This window comes from Rhincodon typus, chromosome 38, assembly GCF_021869965.1.
Source record: "Rhincodon typus isolate 14 chromosome 38, sRhiTyp1.1, whole genome shotgun sequence".
In the NCBI taxonomy this organism is placed as follows: domain Eukaryota; kingdom Metazoa; phylum Chordata; class Chondrichthyes; order Orectolobiformes; family Rhincodontidae; genus Rhincodon; species Rhincodon typus.
In genome coordinates, this window is record NC_063369.1 from 12,406,271 (window position 1) to 12,415,474 (window position 9,204).

At 43.5% G+C, this 9,204-nt stretch overlaps 1 long non-coding RNA gene across 1 annotated transcript in view; it reads left to right on the plus strand.

Moving 5' to 3' along the window:
- The window catches only part of LOC125487261, a 40,048-nt gene extending 33,321 nt beyond the window's left edge, over positions 1-6,727 (plus strand). The window contains exon 3 of the long non-coding RNA XR_007265750.1: positions 6,613-6,727. This is a non-coding gene — a long non-coding RNA (uncharacterized LOC125487261). The remainder of the gene's footprint in view (positions 1-6,612) is intronic.
- Positions 6,728-9,204: the final 2,477 nt, after the last annotated feature.

The following is a 9,204-nucleotide window of genomic DNA, read 5'->3' on the forward strand; positions in this document are numbered from 1 at the left end:
CCTAGACCCTTCTTGAAGGGTCTAGGCCCGAAACGTCAGCCTTCCTGCTCCTCTGATGCTGCTTGGCCTGCTGTGTTTTTCCAGCTCTACATCTTGTTATCTCTTTACAAGATTGCTACTAGGATTTGAAAACTGCAACTATGAGGAAAGACTGGATAGGATAAGGTCGCTTTTCGTGTTTTGTATGCATTTCTAACCAGTTGACACTTAACTACCCTCTGAAATGGACCTAGCAAGCCACTTTAGTTCAAGGTAATTAGGGATGTATAATAAATGCTGGGCCTACCCAGTGATACCCCATCCCATGAAAGAGCAAAACAAAATGCAGTGCTCCAGTTAGAATTCGATCAGAGCATGCTATGCCAAATCTTCTTACATTCACATTTCCATCCTCTGATATACTTGCGAAAGCAGGACTGTCAGTTAATTACTTTTATCAAAACATGTCATTGCATTGACTCCATCGAATCATGCGTTAACCTCCTTGGGTCTGGGGAGAACAATTCTCAGTGGTTCTAGTCCATATAACCTTAAGTCCCTTATCCTTTCTGCCATTCTACAAAATCTCTGCACCTTTTCAGAGGCATCCTTCTCACATAGCGATGCCCAGGGTGACAGACTACTAAACAGCGTTAAGGTAGAACTTTCCTGGCTTTTCTCTGCAAAGCCTGTGTTCAAAATGCAAAACCTATTTTTAAGTCACAACTTTGATAATATGTCCGTCATACACACCACTAGATGTCTCTGTACCTGCATTTTGAAACAATGACCCCTGGTTTTAGATCCACTGATCAGAGGAAACATCTTACCTACATCTATCCTGTCTATTCTTTTAAGCCTTTTGTTGGCTTCAATGAGATCATCTCTCATTCTCTGAAACTCCAGAGAATACAAGCCCAGTTTGCCCCATCTCTCTACTGACTAGCTTCCAAATCCAGATTTTTAAGTTTGATTCAAATTACATTGTGGTGAGATCTGAATTCGTGTTCCCAGGGCTTTATACCTGAAACTCTGGTTTAAAAGTCCAGAGTCAATAGTCCAGTGACAATGTCATGACACCACTGCCTCAGCCTTAACTACTTTCCTCACTGTTTGCTGCATGTCCAAGCTTCATGGCACACACAATTTATCTGCCCAGATCTTTAGTATATGATAACAAGAGCACTGGTTCCAAAAGCACAGTATTTTTGGCTCCAGTGGAAAAGATGACTGTTCACCATGATTGTCTGCTTTTGGTTTCTTAGCCAGTTTGGTCTGCTCTTTAATTGGATATGGGCTTCCGCACTATTTACACAATCTTTTCTCACAGTAAACACCCCATAGTGTAACAAGTACAAGGCATTGGATTTTGCTATGTGATGAATCAATTTACTTGACAAGGTGTGTGCAACTGCCTCTGGGACGCACACCTCAAAGTCAAATGAGTGTCAATCGATTAATCCAAACCCTGTAGCACATATTAAAGGCAATCCAAGTTATTTTAGTGTTTCTAATTGTTTAATAATTATTTGTCATGAAACTGGCCCTCAAGGCCTTTCTGACAGGATTGCTGGGAAACTCCCCTTGCTCCGGCTCTGATCCAGTGGCATCTATCTTACACGCAAGCTTCTCATTTCCTGTTGCAATTTACAGCATCTCCTTAGTTCTAGTTTTCTTTTAGATTCATACAGCATGGAAACAGAGCCTTCAGTCCAGCCAGTCCACATTTTATTTCTGTATGGCATGTGAGTGGTGGAGATAAGATCAGCATCCCCTCGAGAAGAGGCCTAGTAAGTTACCTTCTTGGACCACCGCAGTTCGTCTGGTATAGCTGCATCCTCGGGACTTAGAAAGTGCTTTGAGCTTTTCAGAAGGTAGCAAAAACAAAAATTCGACTCAGCAACAGAAGTAGGCAATTTGGCCCCTATCAAGATAACATTCTTTGCTGACTTAAAAATTACTGTCTTTGTCTAAGTCTTAAATAGGTGACCCCTTATTTTTAAGCAAAGACCTCTGCTTCTGGATTCTCCAATTGGTCATTGCTGATTAGCTGGCGTTCTGTGTCGTTCAAACCACATAATAACCACGATAGATTTCCTCCCCAAAGGACATACAACAGTATAGCACAGGAACAGGTCCTTCAGACCACCATGTCTATGTCAACCATGATGCCATTCTAAGCCAATCCTATCTGCTTGCATACAGTCAGTCTCTCTCTATTCTCTGCCTGGTCTGAAATTAGACGACACCAGGTTATAGTCCCAAACCACATCATATAGTGGAGGTGCCAGTGTTGGACTGGGGTGGACAAGGTCAGAAGTCAAATGACACCAGGTTACAGTCCAACAGGTTTATTTGAAATCACAAGCTTTTCGAGCATTGCCCCTTTGTCAAGTGACTATAACCTGGTGTCATCTGACTTCTGACCTTGTCCACCCCAGTCCAACACCGGCACCTCCACATCATGACATATTCCCTGCCTGTTCATGTCTCTATCTAAATGCCATTTAAATGTTGCTATCATTTCCGCCTCTACCACCTCAGCTGGCAGCGTGTTCCAGCCACCTACCTTCCTCTAAATAAAAAACTTGCCTCACACAACTCCTTTAAATTTCTCCACTCTCACCTGAAACCTGTGCACTATAGTATTTGACGTTTCCAAAGACTTCGGCAATCTACCCTATTCATGGCTCTCATGCCCATATCCCAGTAACAAATGGAAAAGACACCTTTGAAGCCTATGGGATTAAAGGGGATACAGAATTGGCTACAAGGTAGAAACCAGAGATCGTCTGTTTTCCCACTGGGGGCAGTGTTGATCCACATGGCTTTGGAACCATTGCCTTAACTGGGTGCACAACTTACAATGTTTATAGGTGACAGAAAATATGGCCATGCAGTAAAGAGCAAGGAAGTAACACACTGAGTGGGTACCACTTTGCCTGTGTCAGACGTTGATGGGTCCAATCTCCCATCCAGGATACAAAATTAAGGCCGATACTCCTAGAGCAGTACCAAAGGAGTGTTGCCTTAATAGAAGAGCTGTCTTTCAGATAAGATGTTAAACCAATGTCCTTTCACCCAACTCACATTGTAAGATCCTAAGGCTCTGTTTCAAAAGGGGTTGCTCCACTCTCCTGGGATTCCCAACTCTATTAAGACAGTGAGTAGTACAGCAACCGTCAAATATAGCAGCAAATCATCAGTGTTCCAATCGGTGCTCATGAGTTGGTCCCAGTCAAGGCATCACATTTGGGCTCAGCATCCTAGGGCTACAGATGGAGGCCAATGGGTGTTCACAATCACTATAAGCCCTGTTCACTGCTCCAACAAGCAATGCAATAGTGCCTGCATGCTGAATTTTGGGTGAGGACAGAGTGACCACAAATTTGATGACTCCCTCTACCATATGGCTCCACAGGTTAAGAATGACACTGGTGCGTGTTTAGAAATATGGTTTTAGATCCAGTGCCTGAGGAGGTGGGTGCAGCAATGGTCAGCACCTTCAGGGGAGGATAATTGAACAAGCAAACAAACTAAGCAGCGAGTCAACACAGATACCTGGGTCACCAACTCTCAGGGATCATCCTGGATTCTGCAGGGATTAAAATTTTGTCCCACAGACACAGAAAAATGTCATTCCCTTTCATTCACTTTGAGTGCTTTAAAAAAAACTGGAAATGAGGGAAATTTGGAATGGGTGGAGATGTTTAATCACGGGAGATCATGTGATTAAAACCTTCTGGGGATAAGGTCGACCAGAATTGGCAACATTAGCTCCTGCACTGGTGAAAACCATCTCAGGTCACGTGGGAAATGACTCATGCCTGTGTCATTTAACTAAGACAATGTACACAAACACCAACAAAAGGAAACCTCCCAAACCACATCATATAGCGGAGGTGCTGATGTTGGGACTGGGGTGGACAAGGTCTTAAGTCAGGCAACACCAGGTTACAGTCCAACAGGTTTATTTGAAACTACAAGCTTTCAGAACGTTGTCAAAGAGCAGCGCTTTGAAAGCTCGCGATTTCAAATAAACCTGTTGGACTATAACCTGGTGTCGCCTGACATCTGACCACATCTTATAGCACATCAAGTGGTCAGAATGTTACAATCAGGAGTAAGCTGTGGGCAAAGGCAGTGGCACACAGAGTGAGGTCAGGATGGTGTGTGAGCAAAAAAAGTCTGTACCTCCAGGCAGACTGCATTTAAAGGATTAGCTGCAGCTTGAAGCAGCTCCACAAAGAATTAATTATTGCTGTCTTGTGCTAGTTCGATACTACACCCTGTGCCATAACATAGCAATTCATTTCCCTCTGTCTTTACTCACGTTCCTTTCCATCTTTTATTTACTTTATCTGCTGCTCTCTTCTCGATTGCAATGCTCCTGTCTGCCCCAGTTTATCTCTACCTGTCCTTGTGTCATCCTCCCTCTAATTTAAGAATCTGTCAATGTTTGTTCCTTTCAGTCTTTTCCTACTTTGTCAGTCTGCCTGTGTGAACTCTTTCTCAGTGTCCTTCCTTCTCTCTGCCTGAAGTTGGTGTGTTAACTCTGCTTTGTTTGTATCCTCTGGGATCACAAGGCTTTAGGGTCAACTCCCATCCTAAGAACCTGAGCCCAAATTTGTTGCTAATGGTCAACTGCAACAATGAGGGCCAAAGTGCAGTTTTTGGGTTGAGATGGGACACCATCTGCACTCTTGGGTGAACATAAATGCTCCCATTGTACTTCTATGAAGAAGTGGGTTAGTTTTCCCCAGTATCCAGGTCAATATTTATTCCTCCATTAACATCACTAAAAGCAATCTATCTGGTCATTTATCGTGTTGACATTTTTGGGAGCTTGCTGTGTACAAGTTGACTACCATGAATGAATTTCCATCATTACTACTGGGGTGATACTTCAAAAGTAGCTCATTATTTGTAAAGTGATTTGGGATCTCCCAATTTGTGCAAAGGTGCTATATAACGGCAGGTTCTTCATCACAGTTTCCATGCAGCTGATAGAAGCCTGATTGGGCTGTCAGGCAATGGAGACAGAGACTAACGCATTGATGTGCCTTTCCCAAATCCTGCACTGTTGTGATGAGGGAAGGGAGACACACCCACTGAAGTCCAGCAGGGCCCTTCCTTAAAAATGCAGCCTGCCATTTGAAACATTGGCTGGAAGTTTCCTTATCTGGAGAACCAGGCGATTAGAGGCCAAAAAACAGTTTTTAAACTTAGTGTCCTCTACCCTGTTGGGTCAGAAAGAAGGGGAAAGACCTGCATTTCCACAGAGCCTTTCAGAACCTTGGAACATTCTGAAGTGTCTTCCAATCAATGAAGCACTTTGGAAGTATCATTCTTGTTGTACAAAAGGGAACCTGGGAGCTGGGTTGTGCACAGAAAGATCCCACACACAGTAAGTATTAGGCAGGACACTGAGGGAGAACTCCCCTGCTCTTCCAAGTAGATAAATGTTATAGGGAAGCAGCTCACCTTCTCCAGGTCAGCTAGAAGTGGACAATAAATGCTGGCCGAGCCAGTGACACCAACATTGCATGAGTGAATGAAAAGAAACAAAATATTTTTGTGCACTTTGTTTATAGTTTAAGCCAGCTGTTAAGATAGAAACAAAGACATGTTTCTTTTGTTCCTTTATGCAGAGAGTTTATTGATTTACTCTTCTCCACACACACTCAGAGTCCTGCCTGTTTGCAATTTATAGATATTTTTAATCAACCTTTTCAGATGTGTTATGATATCTCTAGAGCTGGTGGGACTTGACACTGGCCTCCTTGCTCAAAAGGTATGCCACAAGAGCCCTCCCCTATTTATGTACACTCAAAGACAAGAGGTCCAAGCGCAGAAGGACAGTACAGTATAGGGACTGGCTCTTCGGCCCACTAGGACTTCACCAACACAATGTCTTCCTAAACTAAAACACTTTTGCCTCTAACCTATCCATTTCCCTCTATTGCCTGCTTATTCAAACATCCGTCAAGATGCCTCTTAAACACTTATTGCATCCACCACCTCTGGCAGTGCATTCCAGGCACTTACTACCTTCTGCAATATAAAACGTGCCTCACATCTCTTTTAAAATTCCCCCCTTTACCTTAAGGTTATGTCCCCTAGTAATTAGCATTTCTACTCTGGGAAAAAGATTGATTATCCGTTCTATCCATACCTCTCAATTTTGTAACCTACTACTGGTCACCTCACAGCCTCCAACATTCAAGTGAAAATATTCCAAGTTTATCCAATATTTCCCATAGCTAATACCCTCCAAACCAAGCAACATCCTGGTAAACTGTTTCCACATCCCCTCCAAAGGCTCCACATCCTTCCAGTGGCGAAGCAATGTAAGGAATATTCCAAAGTGGCCTAACGTTATTTCCAGCTGCAACATGTCTTGCCGCTTAATGCCAACAACCAATTTCTTTTAACTTCAACAAAGATATGAACAAAGTCAACAATGCAATTGACAACATTTAACACACTTTGGATGGGGCGGATAGTACGGCACCAACAACGACATCCTGGGGTATCTGGACTGAGACTGTACTTAGTGATGTGTAGTCCTATTTAGGGTTCATTCCCAGTACATCTACGTTTTGTCACATGAATCTCGATTTTATTATTCAGGTTTGAAGACCCATTGTTGGGATGCAACGTATATCGATCCATAACAGAAAATGAAGATTGACGTCCACACAGAAATCAGTGTACACTATTTAATGTACAATCGACAGCATTAACAGCTACTAAAGAACATGATCCAAAATACGCTCTCGACAATAAAATCTTTTTACGCATACATCTGGTTGCCATACTTTTTAAAAAACCCTTCAACCTTTGATTTCGGAAACTATCCATCGAAATCTCACACCATTCCCAGCAATATGAGAGAGGGCGTGTTCCTAAGGTGGGCTCAAATTGGCTGCCGGTGTGTGCACACGAGGCAAACGTGATCTGCAAAGCGTCTCTCGACGCGACGCCGCCGCCACCATCACTCACCCTCGGCTTCAACGACGCCCGTTAGCCACCGAGGCAAAGGTCAATCGCGAAGACCATCTCTGATGCTTAGGTCTCAAAATGGAGAACCGTTTACCTCAGCAATTAAAAGATTTCCTACGAGTTTCCCTCAGTCAGGGGCAGTGGGAGTACATTTAAACTGCCGACTGTCACGTGTTCCTAAACAACACATTTGCTTTATGGCAGCCATTTTGTCTGTCGTCCCAACCTGAGGGAATGTCCTTTAATTCGCCGATGGGGAGGGGCAGGGCATTCATCGACCAATCCTAAGATGGCTTCAACTGAATGACATAATAACCAGCCAATGATTGAAGACTAGCAACGGAGTGGTGGTCAAGGCCTCCGACAGACCAACCTCCTCAGTTAAATACCAACGCGAACGAATTCCTACGAAAAGCGCTAAATAAAAACCGAAAGAACTACGGATGCTTTAAATCAGAAACAAACGTAGAAATTGCTGGAAAAGCTCAGCAGGCTTGGCAGCATCTGTGGAAAGAAATCAGTTAACGTTTTGGGGTCGAATGACCTTTCCTCAGAAATAATTTGTAGCTAGGCAAAGGTTGGTATTTATGCTGAAGATGATGTGGAGGGAGTGGGAAGGAGGATGTGATAGTTGGAGACGGAGCCCAGAGAAAGAGCAGTTGGGCAGACAAAGGAACAACTAAAGGTCAGCCTGGAAGAATCAATTACTGCTGATGGAGACCCTTAATGGCTGATAATGGGCTGTGCATCTCAAATTCGTTGCTCGTGTGGCTAACTGAAGTGAATGTGATCTGTAGTTTACAAAGTGTCTCTTGACGCAATGCCTCCATCACTCACCTTTGGCTTCAATGATGCCTGGTAGCTACTGAGGCAAGGATCAACTGCGATTGCCATCTCTGTTGCTTAGGCCTGAAAATGGAGAACTGTTTAGCTCAGCAATCGAAAGATTTTCTAAGAGTTTCCCTCAGTCAGGGACAGTGGGAGTAAATTTAACATCGGCCCCACCCTTTGCAAGCCGAAATGGCAGGATTTGTTCGTGGCAGCCATTTTGCCCAGCATCCCAACCTGTGATTGTTTTGATAGAATGACACCCTATCCAGGCAATGATTTGAAGATGAGCAACTGCTGATGGCCTCCAACAGACCAACCTTGTTAGTTAAATAAGAACGCAGACGGAAATTGATGGAAAAGATTCAGCAGGTCTGGCAGCATCTGTGGTGATTAAAGTAGTTAACATTTTGGGCCTAGTGACCCTTCTTCAGAATTGATTTGTGGTGAGGAAAATATTGATATTTATGCTGAAGATGTTGTTCGGAGAGTGGGAAGAAGGAAACGATAGGTGGAAATGGAGCCAAGAGAGAGAGAGAAAACAACAGTTGGGGCAAAAAAGGAATAGGTAAATGTCAACCTGGGAGAATCAATAGCTCAATAGCTGCTAATGGAGACCATTAATGACTGACAAGGAATTGTGAGCAGTGGTAGCAGCCCATGTGAAAACAAGGCCTGGTGTGTAGGGGTTAAGGTGCTCAGGCCCTAAAATTATTGAACTTGACATTCAGTCCAGAAGGCTGAGGAAAATAAGATGCCGTTCTTCCAGCGAGGGTTGACCTGGAGCACTGTAATAAGCCTAAGGCAGAGATGTTGGCCAGGAAAGCGGTGGTGTTTTGAAGCAGCAGGTAACAGGAAGCTTGGGATCATTTCTGTAGACAGAAGTTAGTCAAATGATGTTGAAATCATTTCCAGGTTGGTGAGGCCAATGGCGCCATTTCTGGATCCTTTATGAGACTGCCCTGAACATTGTCCTACAAAGTTTTAATGACTATAACCAGCATCAGTCATTTAAAGTCATTTCAGTGCTCACTTTAATTATAGGACAGGTGCTAAGTTTGTCATCAATTTTTGTATATGGCACTTGCAATGCAATTGTGGGTATATCTCCTGGTTTAATTACATTGGCTGCACATTTTTAAAAACCCTTCAACCTTTCTTGAGTCTAGGGGAGGATGGGATTGGGTCACAATTCTCTCTCAATCTCACAATATTCCCCCCCAATATGAGATCAGGCCCGTTCCTAAGGTAGGCCTGGGCATCTCAAAATGGCTACTGAGGCATCTACATAGTTTGACTAAATGAAGCAAAACTGGAACAAGTGCTTGGAAAGTGAAATGGTGAACGGGTTGACACATGGAAGGATGTAACCCGTGGCAGGAAATCTCATTT